This window comes from Camelus bactrianus, chromosome 6 (genome assembly GCF_048773025.1).
Source record: "Camelus bactrianus isolate YW-2024 breed Bactrian camel chromosome 6, ASM4877302v1, whole genome shotgun sequence".
Classification (NCBI taxonomy): Eukaryota; Metazoa; Chordata; class Mammalia; order Artiodactyla; family Camelidae; genus Camelus; species Camelus bactrianus.
Genome location: NC_133544.1, coordinates 81,862,431 through 81,882,046, shown reverse-complemented (window position 1 = coordinate 81,882,046; position 19,616 = coordinate 81,862,431). Strand labels below are relative to the sequence as shown.

General features: G+C 37.3%; 1 long non-coding RNA gene across 1 annotated transcript in view; it reads right to left on the bottom strand.

Moving 5' to 3' along the window:
• LOC141577969 (uncharacterized) overlaps nucleotides 1-19,616 on the bottom strand; it is a 530,703-nt gene that overhangs the window by 408,860 nt on the left and 102,227 nt on the right. The window contains exon 2 of the long non-coding RNA XR_012507667.1: nucleotides 7,591-7,732. This is a non-coding gene — a long non-coding RNA (uncharacterized LOC141577969). The remainder of the gene's footprint in view (nucleotides 1-7,590; nucleotides 7,733-19,616) is intronic.

Genomic DNA, 19,616 nt, shown 5'->3' with positions numbered 1-19,616 from the left:
AAACAACAAGTCATGGGATAAAAAGAAACCTAATCTATCTCTAAATCACTCTGCAACATAGGAGTTATTATGTTGGAGACAGGTCTACATAGACTCAAAGTCAAGTCTAGAGTTGGCTCCTATCCAGTGAATTTGGGCAGTAGATTTAGCCAAATAGACCATTCATTGCTGTCTGTCTCTTGCCAAAGTGGCAGGGGGTGGTTTGAATGACCCAGCTAAACAATTTTTAGGATATTATAAATCTATGTTGCTTGGAGGAGAAATTCAACTTGGATGTTGCTTTATATACAATTTTTATTTCTATTCTATACCAGCACTTCCTAAGGTATGGACATAGCCAACGGGTTCTATTCAAAAGAAGTCTGGGAGGAGAACTTGGTTACACATAATGAAATGAGCTGAGTAGCTGCAGATTTTGTCAGAGAGTTTAGTATGTCAATGTGCCTTGTGATCCTCAGGAATCCTTTCATGCTAGGGATGTTTTAAGAAGCTAGTTTTCCTCATGATGCATTTTAGGAAATAATATATATATTAGGGCAAATGCCTGGTATTATTTTATAAAGATAAAATCTAAAGCTCCTTTTCTCTGTACCAGATTAGGCCTTGGGCTTTGATTCTATCACTTCTGAGAGTAATGGGCATGCGGTCTGCAGGTTTATGGCTTATAGACAGTGATTACTCAGATACAGCTGTAGAGAATATGTATTTAAGATCTGAAGGCATGGTGATTCTCTAAGAAAAATACAGGATTATCACCAGATGAACTAGACTCCAGTCTCTGCTCTACCAGATGCTAATTCTGAGAACTTGAGTAGGATATTTGGCCTCTTCATGCCTCAGTTTACTCATTTGCTAAAGTAGGCACAAATATCCCTGATTGATATTTCACAGATTAGTGCAAGACTCAGATGGGTGCGTGCATGTAAAAGCCCATAGTAAAATGAACTGTTACGAAAAGCTTATTGTTGTAGTTACATAGAAGATAGCATTATAATCTCTGATACTTTTGGTTGAAAGAAATAAAAACCCAACCTAAAGCAACTTAAACAAAAGGAAGTATTTTCTTTCAGGAATTGATTTAAAAGGGTAATGGAAGTATGTCTCTTAGAAGCCATGGTCAATGTATGCATCAGAATCCCAACAACAACAAAAAAACAATGGCACATTCAGTTGAGGATAATTCAAGGAGGATTTATTTACAAAGAGACTAATAACAAAGGTATATAGGTGGAATATGGGAAGCAATGAGCAACAGGGCAGGACCCTGGTCTTGCTGCAATAGAGCTGTCACCAGAAAGGACAAGAAGGAAGGAAGGTCACCAGAGCCTGAAGGAGAAAAAAGCATGTGTATCTGACTGCCTTCTTTTGAGGGACACAAAGAGCCAGAGGTGGCCCCTCCTGGAGGGTGCAGGGAAAATATATGAACCCTACTCTTCCCCTCTCAAATCTCCTGCTGCTCCTCAACCAGAAGCCAGAGAGTAAAGCCCCATGGATGTAATGCAGGGAAGTCTTCTAAGGCATAGAGGGGATGGAGAAGGATGGAGAAGGATGAAGAGTGGATCTGGAAGAGCATATGGAAGATGCCCAGCACAAAGAAGAAAATAGTCAGGCTTGAGAAATGAATGAAAACTCAAGGCTCAAAAATTAACAGGAGAGGATATGTGTCTAGTTCTAAAGTATCTTTCCTAAAACATGTATTAATTACTGCAGTGATTTTAACATCTATCCACAACATTTTCGATACACACTCCATAGGTAAAGCTTAATTCCCTTCCCCTTAAAAGGGGGCTGGACTTAGTGACTTGCTTCTAATGAACAGATCCAGAAAAGGTACATTAGTAACATAGCTGTGGCGACACCTGGCAGACACCACCTTAGCCACGTGATCAAGGTCATCCTTGCCACTGAAATGTCATGTTGATAGCACATACCTCAGACATGATGCAATGAGACAGGCACGTCACTACTGTGGAATTCTTCCCAAAACCCAAAACCACAGTCAAATCAGGAGAAAAAAACATCAGACAAACCCAAATCATGAGACAGTCTACAAAATATCTGGCCAGTACTCATAGAAGTATCAAAATATCAAAAGAAAAGAAAAAAACCAAAAAATTGTCACCAATTGAAGGCGGCTATGGAGAAATGATGACAAAATTCAATGTAGTATCCTAGATTGGATCCTGGAACAGCAAAGAACATTATTGGATAAGCTGCCAAAATCTAGATAAAGTCTGCAGTTTAGTTAATGCCACAATTTCTTAGTTTTGGACAATTGGACCATGGTTATAGAAGAGGTTAATATTAAGGGAAGCTGGATAAAGGGTATATGTGAACTCTATGATCTGTCTTTGCAATTCTTGTGTAAATCCAAAATATTTTAAAATGAAAATAATTAAAGGAAGTATCAGTACAGTATATTTGTTGTTTGTACTCCTCCCTGAAAGCCTGGTGTCTTTTCTTCTCTCTTCTCTCTTTCTTTCTCTCTCTCTCTCTTTCTCTCTCTCTCTCTGTCTCTCTCCCCCCCCACCCCCATCTCTCGCTCTCTCTCTCTCTCAATCTCCTCTTCTCTCTCCCGGCTCCCTTCCCTTCCCTTCCTCCATCCTTCGCTGCCTCTTTATCTCCCTCTCCCTCTTTCAGTATGAGTCCCAAAATTCCTAAAGAAGAAACTAACTCTGAGCAGACCAACTGAGGCCATGTGGAGGAGTCACACTGTGAGGACAGAGTACTGCTTGTTGCGAATATGTAGATGAGGTGGGAAGAAGAGTTCCTAGAGGAAAGGGTATTGGGTAGTCGGCAATTCAGCAGGTACCCATTACACAAACAGACACGTGCAAAAGGAGCATTTCTTCATATTCCTCTCTTTCCAGTGGTCATACTCCTGAAAAACCTATATAACCAACACAGCAGAAGACTTAGGGCTGTTACAATGATGAGTCATAGGGACAATAGCAACTTTGAGTATAGAAACATGGACTTAGAAACTTAAAAAGTGTCTATTTGTTTTCGTACATCTTGGTGGTAGAATATTCTTTGCCACAAGTATTCTCCCTTTCATACATTGTTAATAACAGAATATTGGTATCTCCCAAAGCAATAACAGCAGTTACATTACCCTATCTACAGGATTAAATTGTGAATCTCATTGCTGCAATAGGCATCTCCTTAAACTATATGATAAAATAGTAGAGCTTAATACAGGCATTATAGCTACAAGCAGCAGAAAGTCTTGCTCAAACTGATATAAATAATGAGAAAATGTATTATCCCTTATAGCTGGAAGGGCAGATGAAGGGTGAGCTCCAATTCTGCTTCCCTGCACTTCTATTGGCTCTGACTTCCTCCCTATTCTTCCCAGAGTCTTGTCCATGGATGACTTCAAGGTGGCTGTCAGTAGCATCTTACTTCATTGTGCACATCCAAAGGGGAGAAAAACAACCTCCCTCCTACCCTTGGAATATAAGTGTTTTCTGTAATTTTCCTGAGCTGTCTTAGATCAAGCACCAACTTTCAAGCCAATGAGAGTTACCAGAGGAATACCATACATAAATTGGGCTCTAAACTGATCGCTCTAGGAAGAAGAATGGGAGCACCATGTCTGACCTAGAATAATCAGGCTCCACTCATGGAGCTACAGTATGGTGGATACCTGAACACAACTGAAGTCTGTTAGAAAGGTAGAAGTGGGGAATCAAAACAGCTGCTACTGTAGAAGAGTTGTTAGGAGTGTAGGCACTGGAGTCAGACTGTTTAAGTTCAAAGGATGATTCTACACTCATGGTTTGTGTAATGTTGAATATGTTACTTGACTTCTCTATGGCTCAGTTTTCTAATCTGTATAATGGGGACAATATAACATACAATGCTTGTATCCTAGCATTGTTATGAGGATTAAATTAATTAATCCTGTTCAAAGCATATAAAGCAGTGTCTAATGTATAACTGATGCTTATTAAATGTTAGTAAATACTATTTTACAGATATCTGTACTTGTTAGCAGAAAAGTAAGTTTAATCCCAGACCTTACATTACATTTAATAGAGTTTGTATTTTTTTCTATCTTCTGTGACTTTGAGAAAATCACAAAAATTCTTAATTTCTAAAATAAAGATAATAATGTATGCCCTCTAGACAGTTGTTATCATGCTCAAGTAAGATAACATAAGCAAAATGCCTGAAAACAGGCTATTGCTCCACAGATTAATACATTTCAAGTGTATGAATATCAAAACCATACATTTTGGTGTGAGGAAATATGTTTTTCTATATTTTTCTGTAACTAAACTTAACTTCTACCAGGAGCCCCATTCTGCTAGTGTTTGAGTTCATCACAGTCTGTTTGGGGTAAGCTGGCTAAATCAAGATATCAGTCTCTTTTTCCCCATGGATACATTTGATCCCTAGTTGAATGGGAGAGAACAATCACCTGCCTGACCCTCGGTGTCATCTCCCTATAGTAGCATCCACTGGGATACTACTGGTTCTGTCCAGTGTCCATACATAGGCCATCCAGATGCTGCTATGTTCATCTCAATCCTGGTTACAAGACCCGTTCAGGTCCACTAGTTTCGAAGTCACACTGTGCCACATGTGCACATTCTGTTGCTCTCCCCAGACATACTGGGAAGTAGAGAACCTCTTAAGATTGTCCCGGGACTGTCTGCCTGGACATTGCTCACAGCCATTTGTTTTGCCATTACCATACCATACTGGCCACACAGGGAGATCTATAAATCTCATTGCTTCCTAAGATATGCCCAAGAAGGAAGGTACTTTGCAAACCCACTCTTGGATTCTCTTACCTAGCTGCCCCTCCCTCAGACAAGCCATGGCAGGAATGGTAGGATACAAGCCCTTCCCAAGGGCCTACCAGGATCTGAACTCCATTCTGTTTCCTCTTCTTCCCTTCATTACCTCTAATTTTGGACAAATGGACACTGAATGATCACTTAGTCTCCTAAATCTATTATTTATGCCAGGACTTCAGCTATTGAAACTCAAAAATGAGAATCTGGCTTTTACTCAACTGCATTATCCCTTCCCTGAAGCAATAAGCTCAGGAATGCTCTGGCCGCTGCTTTGGGTGGGAAGAAGGTCACAGAATAATAAGAGTTGTTGAGAATAGAAAACATAGGTTTGATACAGTATATCAGTTATAATTAAAAGCGATTAATTATATTTTGATCAAAAATATTTTACATTGTCTGATTATTACTCTGTCAGTTTCTAAAACAAGGATTTGAGATAATATAAAGCATAGATACATTGACAAGAGAACAATTAATCTGAGACCAAAAGAGAAACTAAGGACCAAGTTCTTTTATCTAATACTCAGAACCTTAACAGTTTAATAATATCATCATCACCATCACCATTTCTTGAGTACCTACTATGTGAAAGACTGTGTGCTAAGTATTTGTATTTTAAATTCATTAACAAACAAGAATTAATTACGTTTTTACAACAATCCCAGCATAATACATATTTTTAGCCTCATTTTACTAAAAGCACACTGAGGTTCCCAGGAGTTAAATAGCTTGAAGATTCTCCCAACAAAAACATGATGGTGTAATTTATATTGTGATATACCACCCAGATCCCCCTTCTGCTGAGGGAAGACAGACTCAGCTGCAGAGCACTGCCTGCTTCAAGCTCACACTCCTACCCAGGACTGTGCTTCCTAAGACTGATCAACAGAGGCTAAAAGTCTGACCATCTTCACCCAGACAACTCCAGACAACCCTGAAGGGCTGTAGTAGCTCTAGCATTCCTCACAGAATATGTCATAGTGTGAATATGTCATTGTAAACATGCATTTAATTAATGTATGAAGATGAGACTATATTAACAGAACAGTGAACTGCTATTCCTAACAGCTACTATATAACTTTAGTCAAAAAATTTATTCCTGTCTCAGAAGCACTTCCCCTTCTGACTCCAGCATCTATCTATTTTACATGGGTCACCTGCTTCCTGATAATTCCTGATTTCTCTCCATCACAATGATGATAACAATGATAACTTACCTTTACCAAGAAAAACAGGTGGACACAAACAGTCAATAATGAAAAGACATTGGTTTAAATGGAAGCTTGACTGACTGATGAGGAAGAGCTAAGTAATTCACTCAAGTATGAGACCCAAGGAGTCTATCTACCAATCCCCTCTCCACCTACTTGCCATGACAAGATCCCAAGTAGCAACGGATCCCAGGTCCTGAGGGTTGGAGATGTCATACCCAGGGAAGGTAGATCTCCCTTCTGTGTTGTGGCAATAGGTTAGGTGTCACACCAGGTAATCGCTGCACTTGGTAAGCCCTGGTGACCATCTTTCACTAAAAGGCATGCAGCTTGTTATAACTTTGTCTAATTTCAAGTCTCATGTTAAGAGATAAAGCTGAATTCCAGTGAATGAGTTGTAAATTACTTTGTGAATTTGGGCTGTGAAGGCAGCCAAAGCAGATAATTCTTGCCTATTAAGTGGATTTATCACATGGTCAATTGTGTAATTACTTTTTAAAAAAATCCATTTTCCCCATTTTATTGTCATGAAGATACAAAGGGGACATTTTGGATAAAGAAATCATTATCTAGGCAAGGGAATAACAACTGTTCCTCTTGTAAAGTTGAGCTTTTATATCCATTAAGTGGTTCAAAGAAAGGATCAGTAACTGGAGGCTGCTAACTCCCTGCCCCTTCACTTAGAGCAAAATAGTGCTGGTCTTATAAGGAGGTGGCTGGATAGATGACATTATTGGAGGGACAATGAGAAAGCGCCATGGATCCAGAAAACATTTGTCAAGCACTTGTCACAGTGCCTGAAATTCCACCATTAGTAAATCACTCCTTTGGGTCAGATCATGAAAATTTTCTGAAACTCAGAACCCCACTCAATTATATGCCAGTAATGTGGGGGGTGGGTTACTAACATCTTAAGCCAATTGCAGTTCCAATCTAAAGAACTGGGACATCAGAAGGAGCAAGGACATAGCAAGAAAAAAAACACTGAATGGACACAGGGCAAGTGACACAGTATAAACAACAGATGCAATATATAATTCATAGTCCAATTTTCATAGATGAGAAAATTGAATTTGCAGACTAATATTTCCTAAAGTTCGTTCTCAGACAATAGTCACCCAGGATCTAATATGCTGTCTTCAGGTACAGGATTTTGAGGTCAAGTAATTTTGGGAAATCTTAGATGAAATAAGTTCAACAAGTTTCTGCAGGGTTCATTAGTTTTGATGTGCATGGTAAATCTCGGGGTGGAGAGAAGGAAAGAAAATATAGGACCACATACTAATATAAAATTACTTAGCATCTTCGAAGACTAATTGCTATAGAAATTCTTCTCTCTAGAGATGCAAAACTGGAATTTAGTTTTTCTCACTCCTAGTCTAATTATTTTTCCACTCTACTGTGCTCCAATCCCATTATTTTGCCTTGGGTAAGACCAGAGCATAAAAGGAAATGCTCAGAGACTCAGAGACTGGCAAAACAAACAAACAAACAAACAAACAAACAAACAAAAAAACTCTTGAAAACAAAACAACAAAAGCGACACCTGCATGAGCATGAATATACTCACCAGACTGTAGCAATAACAGCTCACTCTCTCAGTGACTTTGATGATGAAACAGATGTATCAGTCAGAGCAGCAGGGGAGCTTCCTTCCTCCATTTTTCCATCTCATCCCTTCACAGTGGTCTACTGGTAGGAAAGAGCAATACCTGGGGAAAAATAAAGAAGTGGCTTAACCCAGATTGGAATACTTGAGGCTCTCCTTCTTAAAGTACACCTAGACCCCTAAGCTTGCTCAAAGGAGCCTAGGGTATGGCCTAGATTTTTGTGCATCTTCCAGGAGGACATTGTCAATCAAGTTAGCTGACATCCCAAAGGATAAAAATGAGATAAAATGGAAACATTACAAGAATCTGAGAAGCATGAGAACTATGAAGGAGAGGCAACCAATGGATGGGTTAACTTGTACGAGAAGTAGCAAAACTCACAGAACAGAATAAGAAGTAAAAACATACATTGTTAATAATCTAAGAGAGATTAGGAAGACTATAAGAAACATGAAGCAAGAAAAATCAGAGAATCAATTTGACATTTGATATAAATGTATACTTTCTAGGAGAGAGAGCACAACATATAAGTTTGGAAACATAACTCAAAACAGCAAAATAAAATTCAACTAGACAATCAAAAAATGGGTATGTGAGGGGAAGTTGAAAAATAAAAACAAAATAAAACAAAGGAAATATAGCAGACAGAAAACATGAGACCACATGGCCAAAAAAAAAAAAATTAAAAAACCATGGTTATTATAAATGTAAATGATTTAGCTTCATCAATCAAAAGTCAACATTTTAAGAATATATAGTATCTTTAAAAGGAATTTAAAGCTTACATGACAAAGAAGGTTAAATAAGAAACAAACATGATCATTATACAGTAGCAAAGGAATAACATAACAAGAATATATAGTAATCATAAGTAAATATATTATCAACAATATATCTTCAAAATTGATAAAACAATTGATAGAATTACAGGGAGAAATAGATAAATTGCACCCCTCAGGAACTGATGAATCAAAGATTAAATAAAATGATAAATAATTTTGTTCTAAGTATATAAACAATATAGCTAATGGGCATAGAATAAACTTTCACTAAGAGCATATATAAAAATTTACAAAATTAATCATGTAGTAAGTCACAAAGAAAACTTCAATAAATTCTGAAAATGAGCATCATATAGAATGTGTTTTTTGTTTACAATGCAATAAAAACATTTATAGCAAAATCGTATCTTTATTTTTTATGTCTAGAAATCTAAATACATATTATCAAATAACCTCTAGGATTAAGCAGAAATGACCAGGGAAATTATGAGGTACATAAAAGCATTAAATGACAAAGTGTATTGCTTATACTTAATGCAATACTAAGAAGGAGATTTGGAGTCTTAATTATATTTATATATAAATATATATATATATATATATATATATATACACACATATACACACATATACACACACACACACACATACTAGAAGGAATGAAAGTAAGTGACAATAATTTAACTTGAAAATCTAGATAAGAGTAGGGACAGAATAAACTCAGAAAAAAAGGAAAAGGCAAGAAAAGGCTAAACTCAGAGAAATAAAGAACAACAAAAAAACAGGAGAATTTCCAACAAAACAAGAACAGAGCCTTGAAGGGAAAAATTGCTGGACTGACTACATGGAAGATAAGGATTTTTGTTCACACTTTGATATATTCAACAGATGACTGGTAGAAAAAAATCTTACAATGTCTAAAATTTGGAATAGATAACAAACAAGAACATATAAGACTCCTTCCCCTGAAAGGAAATAGGGAACTTTACAGAAAAATTTTTATACAGGAAAGCAATGAATTTTGTATATTAATCTTGTATCCTACAATCTTGCTATTAATCACTTACTAGTTTCAGAATTTTTTGTTGATTCTTTAGATTTTATACATCGCTTATGTCATATGTGAACTGATAGTTTTAGGTATTTCTTCTCAATTTATATATTTTCTAGCCTTATTGCATTAGCAAGGATTTCCAATATTATGTTGAAAAGGAATATTATGGTGAAAGGAGACATCTTTGCCTTGGACCTGATCTTAGTGGAAAAGCTTCAAGTTTCTTACCATTAAGTATGTTAGCTGTAGGTTTTTTGTAGATTGTCTTCATTAAATTGAGAATGTTCCCTTCTATTCCTAGTTTACTGAGAGTTTTTATCATGAGTAGATACTGGATTTTGTCAAACGCTTTTTCTGTCACATTAATTTTTGTACTAGGTCTTTTATGTGATATTTTTACTTAGAGAATGTCTCAATTCAGACTAGTCACATTTCAAGTGCTCCACAGTCACATGTGGCTAGTGGCTACTTTATTGGACAGTGCAGATATAGTATATAGACTTCTTGTCTGTCCTGTTTAGTGCTACCTTCCTAAAGCCAAGAAGAAAGCTCTTCTCTTAATAAGCACTCAACCAAAACTTCTACTGATTAGGTGGATGTCTCTCTCCCAATTGTGCCTGTACCAGTTTAATATTCCCAGCAGAGTGTATGAGGCCTTCTATTTATATTTTCTAGTATTTGTCAGTCTAATAGGTATAAAATGGAATTTAATTTGAATTTGAATTTCTCTGTATTAGTGAAGTAGAGCATCCTTTCATATAACAAACATAGACTTAAATGGAAAACATAAAACTATACAATTTCTAAAAGATAACATAGGAAAAAATGAAGATATACTTGGGTATAATAATGTCTACTTAGATGCAATACCAGAGGCACAACCCATGAAAGAAATAACTGATAAACTAAACTTCATTAAAATTAAAAACATTTACTCTGTGAAAGACAATGTCAAGAGAATGAGAAGACAAGCCACAGACTGGAGGGAAATATTTGTAAAAAATACATCTGATAAAAGATTGTTATCCAAAATACACAAAGAACTCTTAAATCCAACAATAAGAAAACAAAAAACCCAATTTAAAAATGGGCCAAAGATCTTAACAGATACTTCACCAAAGAAGATATATTGATGGCAACTAAGCATATGAAAAGATGCTTGACATCATAAGTTATCAGGGAAATGTGAATTAAAATAACTAGATACCACTACAGGCCTATTAAAATGGTCAAAATCCAGAACACTGACAACACGGTGCTGACGAGGATGTTAGAGCAACAGAACTCTCAGATATTGCTGGTGAGAATGCAAAAATGGCTCAGCCACTTTAAAAATCAGTTTGGCCGTTTCTTATAAAATTAAATGTACTCTTACCATGTGATCCAGAAATCATGCTCCTTGGTATTTACCCTACGGAGCTGAAAATTTATGCCCAGACAAACACCCTCACACAGATGTTTACAGCAGCACTATTCATAACTGCCAAAACTTGGAAGCAACCAAGACGTAGTTTAGTAGGGGAATGGATAAACAAACTGTGTACATCCAGGCAATGGAATATTACTAAGTGCTAAGAAGAAATGAGCTATTAAGTGATGAAAAGACATGGAAGAAACTTAAATGCACATTTCTAAGTGAAAGAAGCCAATCTAAAAAGGTTACATACCATATGATTTCAACTATATTATATTCTGGAAAAGGCAAACTATAGAAACAATAAAAAGATCAACAATTGCTGGGATTAGCAGGGTTGGGAGGGGTGGGAGGAAGAGAGATGAATAGACAGAACATAGAGGATCTTCAGGGCAGTGGAAATACTCTGTATTATATTATAATGATGGATATACACCAAAAGTGAACCCTGAGGTAAACTACGAACTTTGAATGATTACGATATGTCAATGTAGGGTTATTCTTGGTTGAAAATGAGCCATTCTGGTGAGTGATGTTGATAATGGAGAAGCTATCCATGTGTGAGGACATTAATTGTATAGGAAATATTGTTGTAAACCTTAATCTGCTTTCTAAAGATAAAGCCTTAAAAATTAATGTGAAGTACCTCAATAGTGTTTTTATATTACCTTTTGAAATATTTAGGTACACTAGGTTAAATAGAGTATATTATTGAAGTTAATGTCACCTGTTTATTTTTATTTTCTTAATGAGGCTATAGAAAATTTTAAGTATCTGCAGGCATTCCATTTCTCTCAGTGCTGCCCTAGAAGATGTTCATCTCCATGCTATGCCACCTTACTGTCCATCACAAAAAAAAAAAAGAAAAAAAAAGGAAAAGAAATGAGTAAATACATACAGGATGAATACTTTGCAGAAGAAAGGAGCTTGAGTTAGAAAAAACTACATGGATGAAGCATCAAAACAAACAAGAAACAGAATAAATGTATAGCCCAATGTTATTATTATGTACATTTAAAAAATCTATACACAAAACAGTACTATATATACTACTGCATATAAATAAGCATATGAAATAAACATATGAAAGGCAGTTAGAATGACAAGTGTTAAAAACTGAAGAATAGTTGTCTGTGTAATAGTGTGGGATTTAATATTGGGGATAATTAATACAGGAGAAATAAATTATAAAATAAAATGAAAAGCAACAGAGCACTGCACAGGCCAATATTGATAGCATGCCATGAACTCTATGTAATCTAATCAACTCCATTCTGGGTACTTGAGTTGTAACAAGAAAATTAAAAATTACAAAGGCCAGTAAAATGTCTGTAGACAGAAGGACTATTTGAAAGCACTGAATTCACCAGTATTTAATATGTACAAATTATATACCCTGCTGTGTGCCCAGAATATATAAGACACCTATGAGATGAATACTAAACTAGAGGTGCTTCCAGTCTGCCTGAGTCAAAAAAAAAAAAATCAAAAAATACAAAAACAGTAACAACAACAACAACAACAACAACAAAACCTACCCTCATGGAGTGTGGAGGACAACGTGAGACAGAATTTCGTTACCAACCATGTGGTACACCCCCCTCCGCCCAAAAAAAGTAATGTGCAAATGTGCAAAGAAGACAACAGACAGATGCACTACAGCAAGCAGATTTGGGAAGGTGATGGAATTTGAACTTGACTTCAAAGGATAAGAGGTGTTTGGAATGATGGAGAGAAAGAGACATGCCCAGGACACAGTTCATCTGCAAAGTTGAGGGAAGGTCACCTTAGTGGAATAAAAGAATACTGTCCTCCACTTGAGAAAGTAAAATCAACATCGGAGTAAGTTACTTGACCAAAATATTACTGTTATTTAAGTTAAAAATATGACTGTTCCAATACCTATTCTAACCGCTAGATTATGTATCATCCATATAGTATGCATTTGCTCCAGTTCACAGATGTGCTGAAAAAGTGAATAGAATGAGATAATGCAATTTTCAGGAGTATTTTGCTTAATGCTAGGGCAGAGTTTATGCACTGGAAGAGTCTGTCTTGCTAAGTGATGAGGACATTCAGTAATTTGCATTTTGAGATATTGTACAGATCTTTACAAAAGAGGGAACCTGCCAAACAAGGGGACTGTATAGTACTTAGTGAGCCATCCATAATCTGCCCCTAATTTACTCTTTGAGAACCTCTCCCCATTCCCTTTCATGCCCATACTTCTGCCAAACCAAGCACTTTATCATCTCCATGCATTTTCATATTCAGCACTTTCCTACTCCAGGTCCTCAGTTGTACTCTTCCTGCATTTGAAATATCTTCAGCTCCATCTTTACCTGCCAAAATTCAGTGCATATAAGACCATGTGTGAATTATATGAAGTCCAGGCAGAAGGAAATTCTTCTCCAAACTCCCAAAACACTGAACTATTCTATCCTGTGATTGTACTGGCCTATAGGAATCCTACTGTTAGAATGAATTAAAACCAAAATTGTCTGATTAGAAAAATATGATTGTTCTTACTAGTAGTAAAACAAATTACCCCATACATTGAATCCCATTGACCAAAATTAATCTTGTAGCCCTTGTACCTTGCCTTAGATTTATGTATTTTCGTATTTCCATATTGCTCCCAGCATCAGAAAACACACTTGGTTTCCTGCTTTATTTCACTATGTATATAACATAAGTTTTCCTTATTTCTAAAAATGTTCTTAATTATTTTAATATCTCCATAATTCTCCATTGTGTTAACATGCCATCTTCACTTTTTAAAAATCCCTATCTGTGATCATTTAGTTTAGACAAGTAGCATTCTTTTCCTTCCTTTCCCCTGAAGCTCTATAACAATATATTCATATTAACCCTGTATAGACTAAAAGAAGCAAGTTTTAAATGATCATGCTATTTTCCCACTAGCATTCATTGTTCCATGTCATAATTAGTAGAAAGAGGAATCAGGATAATCTATTCTTTGCCATTTTGATAAATTGTTCCACTTCCCACTTACCAAGATGGCCAAAAAAATTAAAAAACAAAGCTCTTTCATAGAAGCTCAGTAACTCATATAGAAATTGGGAAATGAATAATCTTACATGTCTTTACACATCTATATTTTCAGCAAGGATACACCTGGAAAACATTCCTTGTGCATGGCTCTCTCCAGGGCCATCCACAGACGAAATTCTACCTCAATTCTCCAAATGGGGAAGATGGACCATTAGGCCTTTCACACTGGCTAAATTACCAGTTACCAGCAGGTAAACAGCCTATCACTGCAATACTATTCCAAGCTTATTATGAGTGTCATTTGCAAAGGTGGAGCCCTTCAGAGAGAAATCTCTGTTTTATTAGCATAAAGAGGTCTAAAGAGCGCTGGCCAGGGCCAGGAGGCCCTCCATGGTCCTCAGGGATCACTGCTGATTTATGAGCTCCCACACATTCATCTACTACAGCACAATTCATTCCTGTGTAAAATACCCTATTATTCCACCACCAAAGCATAAGGTCAGAAAATATCAAATGGAATACAATTTCTTAAGCCAAGTAGGGGGAATAACTGGTTTTACAAAAAGCTCCAAAGCCAAAATGAATTAAGCTGAAGAACTAACCTGGAGAGAAGAAGTAAGCAAATGAACAAAGTGAGAAACACTAGCATGCATTTTTAAAGTGTCAGTGCCCAGGTCCCTGGAGGTCAGAGCACAGGCCTGGTCAGGGGCATGAGCAGCACAGTGGGGAGGAAAGAGCCTGAACTCTGGAAGCAGAAGCCCAGAGTGCTCAGTGTTGTTCTTCCATTTTGAAGCCATATGACCTCAAGCAAGTTACTTAACAACTTTGAACCTTATCTAAAATCTTTGAATGGATTCCCAGGGTTTGGAGAACTAAATTAAAATATCTACCTCCCAGCACAAAATATTCACAATGCAGCTTGATGATCCCTTCCCACACTCACTCAAACATGGAACCTTTACACTCATTACTCTCCTCAGTTAAGCACCTGCCAGCTTGGTCTTCTGGTCTGGGAGACTTTTGTCCCTAATGTGCCAGTGTGCATATCTACTTCCATCCATTTTATGTAGCCTTTAAAGTCTAGTTTCCTGAGTTTTTGTGGAGACAAGCAATCAGGACTTTATACCATCTATGACTTTATGCTTTGGTATAAACAAAGACTTTGAGCCCACCTCAGGATTACCATGAATATTTGTTTAACTGTTTAACTCTTATTTTTTTGTGTTGTGGCAAAATCACCTGGACTACATATAGTGTATGTGTGTGTGTGTATCATAAACATATATATTTAACCTTTGTTTATTGTTGCATTTAGGAAGAAATACTGTTTTGTGGGAAGCTATTAATTTTTTTGAAAAACAGGGTAAGAGAACTGTTGTTCAAGAAATTGAGAAGTGTTTACAATCAGGATTTCCTTTCCTTTCGAGTTTCAATTTCCGGAAGTAAGCATCTTTGGTTTAGCTCTGGCCAGCAAGCCTACCCTTATGTGTTGCATAATGTCAGAGGTGAATTGGAGCAAGTGGAAGCCTGTATCCTCCATGCCACTCAAATTCCTTGTGCAGAATAGGGGAGAGAAACAATATTTAAGGAGAAAGAGGTAAATAAAGCTTCTACTTCTTGATATAAAAGCAGTAATTTCTGCCTCTAAACTTCAAAATAGCTCCTCTCTAGATCCCTACCCTCTCATTCATCACTCTTTCTCAGAGGAGCAACTGCTCCTTCCCCAGGTCAGAATGAATGCCGCTCCCTGTTCCTGGAATTCATTCACTCCCACCTCTCATAGGACTATTTTTCTGGATTTTTTTTTTTTTTTTTTTTACTGATATTTGAGTACAAGATAGGAGATCCCTTTCAAATATGACAAGCTGTGACTCCATGGACTTGGGACTTCAATTATGCCCTCCGGCTAGTGTCTTAATTCAAGACACTTCACAACTGCTTTCTCTTTGATGTCCCCAAATCTGTGCCTTTTAATTGACCAAACTACTGTATTGGTAAGAGGCACTCAGAGCTTCGGGCACCACAGTGAAATTCACCTTGAATGAGATTCTCTTGGCTTGGTCATCTGACTTCCTTAGGTAGACAATGAATAGCCCAGATGCCTTGAGCACTCACAGAATGTCAGGTTAGTTCCACCTGGCCCTACTCCAGACCCTACTCAAAGTGATGAGAAATACTAAATCTATTGTTCCTTAAGATCCACTACCCCATCACCACCACCCCTCACTTCTGCCACCACCTATTCTCTGTGGTTCTTAGATAATAAGGGATAGCAAATATGCCTGCTTATTTTTCACTCACACCTTTCGAGTATGTCTCTCTCTGTAAAGGCCTCTCAGTTACAGACAGAAGAATCTGCTTCTAGCAGATTCTACATGCCAACCCTCTAGTAAGATTAAAAATGGCCTAAGGTATAGGAGTCTTGTTCTTAACAATGCTCCTGTACCACTGATGGCACAGAATTTTAATTCCTGCTGTTTCTCCTTAGCAATCTCAACCCTAAGGTTTAATGATAAAATTCAACCCCTCTCATTTTGGCACCCAGCCTCAGTCTCCTGGTTTTTCCCATTCCCAGCCACCTGATGTGATCATCTTCACCTCCCTTGCTCCTGGCCCCTGCCACCCAAGGTCATTCTAGAGCCAGCAGTTCCAGCCTCAGTTTTTCACTCAGTCATTATTCAGTCGGTCAATAATTATTTATTGAGGACCTACTCTGTACAAGGCACTGTTCTAGGTGCTGGGAATACAGAGGTGATAAAACAAATTGGATTCCTACTTTTACGTTGCATTTCAGTCTCATGAGCAGGATTGGAGAGGTGGTGGCTGCCATCCCATAGGTCTTTCCTCAGGCAGGGACGGACTGAGAGGGGACCAAACATTCTTTACCTGGAAATAAACATTTGTCTCCCTGGCCTGAAAAACACCCTACATGCTATCAGCCTCCTCACTATCCAGTCTTCCCTTAAACCCCTCCAAATTGGCTCTAATTCTATTGAAACCATACTTAGGTCACAAAAGACCTGTAACCATGTTCAACATTCTTTTTTCTGTAGTTCATCTATTCAACTGCACATAATTTCTGTTTTTCTATTAGTCATGCAGGCTCAAAAACACAGTAATTGTCTTCCATCTTTTCCTACTATGATTATGGACCTATTAATCATTCTTTGTAATTCTTCTCATACCTGGGCATTTTTTCCCCCACTCCAATTGCATTATGCTTGCATTCCCTTGTGATAGCGATACTCTCATAACCAATATACCATCCTAGCCAACATTCCTAACTTAAGGGCTGTTTCTTTCCAAAGCATCCTCCATGCATCTTAAAACACTGCTTTCATGATGTCATATCTCAGTCTAGATCCTTCAATGGCTCCCTATTGCCAACAGCAAGAGTCCCTAACCAGTAGCTCATAAAGCATGTAAAGAAGGGCTTTCAGAAGCAATAACTAAATTAAATCTTTTCCTAATTTATAAATCCCAGTGCACTTGTGGGTCATAAAGTCTAAAGAAGGGTGGCAATTATTAATTAGTGGTTAAGATTATAGATTCAAGTCTAAGTTCCATAACTATGTGAATCCAGGTAAGTTAATTTGCCTGTATGTGTCTCAGTTTCCTCATCTGTACAATGAAGAGAATGATAACTGGTTCACAGTATAACTGTAAAAATAAAATTAGATTGCCCTTATAAAGTGTTTTGCATAGCACCTGTTACAAAAATAATACTCAAAAATTTACTAATTAAAACCATTTGCAGAAGTTCTGATAATCTTAGGATGGTTATTGGTGACAGGTATGAGGTAGAAGTAGCAGCACTTTCCAGTCTCCAAGGAGATGTGGTCAGACCTTGTGAGGATCTTGCCAAGGACCAGAGCCCATCAGCCCAACCACCCAGCTGGGAAAGCTGCCCTGGCCCTAACTGGTTTGATTCTCTGTACTTCTGGTCACCAGCCCATCCCCAGGGAAGGCAGGACCCCATCCTCCAGTCACCCCACTTTTCTCTTTCTCTTCTCCTTTCCAAGTAAACACAGCTCCTCCTCCTTCTTTCAAGCATTATTTCATCTCCCATGTTTTTTCTCTCTTCCTCTGAAAAATCCATATTCACCTCATTCTTCCTCCAACCATTCCAGAAAAACTAAATGAGACTGCAAGGTAGCATACAGTAGACAATGCCAACTTCTGCTCTAAGTTCCATTTACATTAAACATTAGCATGTAACCATTATGAATAATCAGAAGAGTTCTGAGCAGCTAGAAGCATCTCCTCCTTAGGAAAAGAAGAGAAAGATTAACCTTAATAATGTAAAGGGCCAGGCCAATTCAGTTTAATAAATACTGATTTAGCTAGAAGTCCCAATCATGCTAGTTTGTGCCCTTTCTGACTAGCTTTGTCCTAGCATTGTCTCAGGCATTGTAATGGTTAGTTTATGTTTCTGTGTCCATTACACTGTCAGCTTCTCAAAGGTCCTGGCCCAGTCTTGCTCATCTGACTATTTCCAGCCAAGTGCACAGTGCCTGGCATACCATAAGGAAATGAGTGAGAGAAGGGAGGGAAAAGGAAAGGATAGGGTAGAGAAAAAGGAAGGAAGGAGCAAGGAGGGGGATGGAGGAAAAGAAATCAATTTGCAGAGTAGCAAAATCAGGTAAGTGTTCTAATCCTTAGCTTAGTAAACATGGGCAAGTGACAACCTCTCTAAGCCTCAGTTAGCTTATCTGTAAAATGGGGATGATGAGTTAATAACCCACCTCAAGGGCTATTTCGAGTTTTTAAAAGGATAAATATAGTAAAAGTAACAGATGAAAAGCCTGGGGCACAGTGGGTGATTGATAAATAATAACAATTACTATTTCAAATGAATAAAATTTTTTGAAAAAAGGAACGAAGTCACTGCCTATATCATAAATGGAGGTGAGAAGGTCTTGGCCTGGGCCTCTCAAGTCTGTCCCTCTGGTTTGGCCAGAGCTTTCTGGACCTTTGTTGTGGGAGAGCCACTTTGTCTACATAGCTTTCACTTAAATGGGGCTCTAAATCAAACTGTCCTCTGCCACCATTCTTCCCTGGGCTTCTGATTATAATCATGCTGCCTGCTATTAGTACAAGGATGTTTAAAACTCGTATAAAACAAGAGCTAATTGCTGATCTGCTTAATTAAAGTGAGGCTTTTGTTGTCACATTTACAAAGATAAATGAAATAATCAGCTCGGGACTAATGAGAGATAATTAGATTATGCAGCCCCAATAAATAAAGACCAAAATGCTCTCGATTGTCCCTGTATGTCACAAAGAAGAACCACAGTGAGCTTTAAAGAAGTGCATGTTACTGATGTTTTATTTGAACAACAGTGAATGATTGTGGAATCCAGCTCCCCAACTCTATTATATATTCAGATTTGCAACAATCAATAGAGAATGTATTGGTGACTTCCTGGCTGGGATGCTACCAATTCTTTACAATTAGTCCTAATTTTTTTAATAGATAATATGTAATATAAAAGTAAATACAATTTAATTTGATACAATTTATTAATGAAGGGTATTTATTAATGGAACATTAACTATCGATGCTTTACAAAATGTAATAGAGACCCTAAACCCTGCCTTCTTGTCCCATAATAATTTATTCAATTATTTTACTAAAAATATTGCATTGGGTATAAAAATAAAATTGATCCAATATCATTACAGCTGACAGTAAGCAAATTCTTTATTCCTGTGAATCAA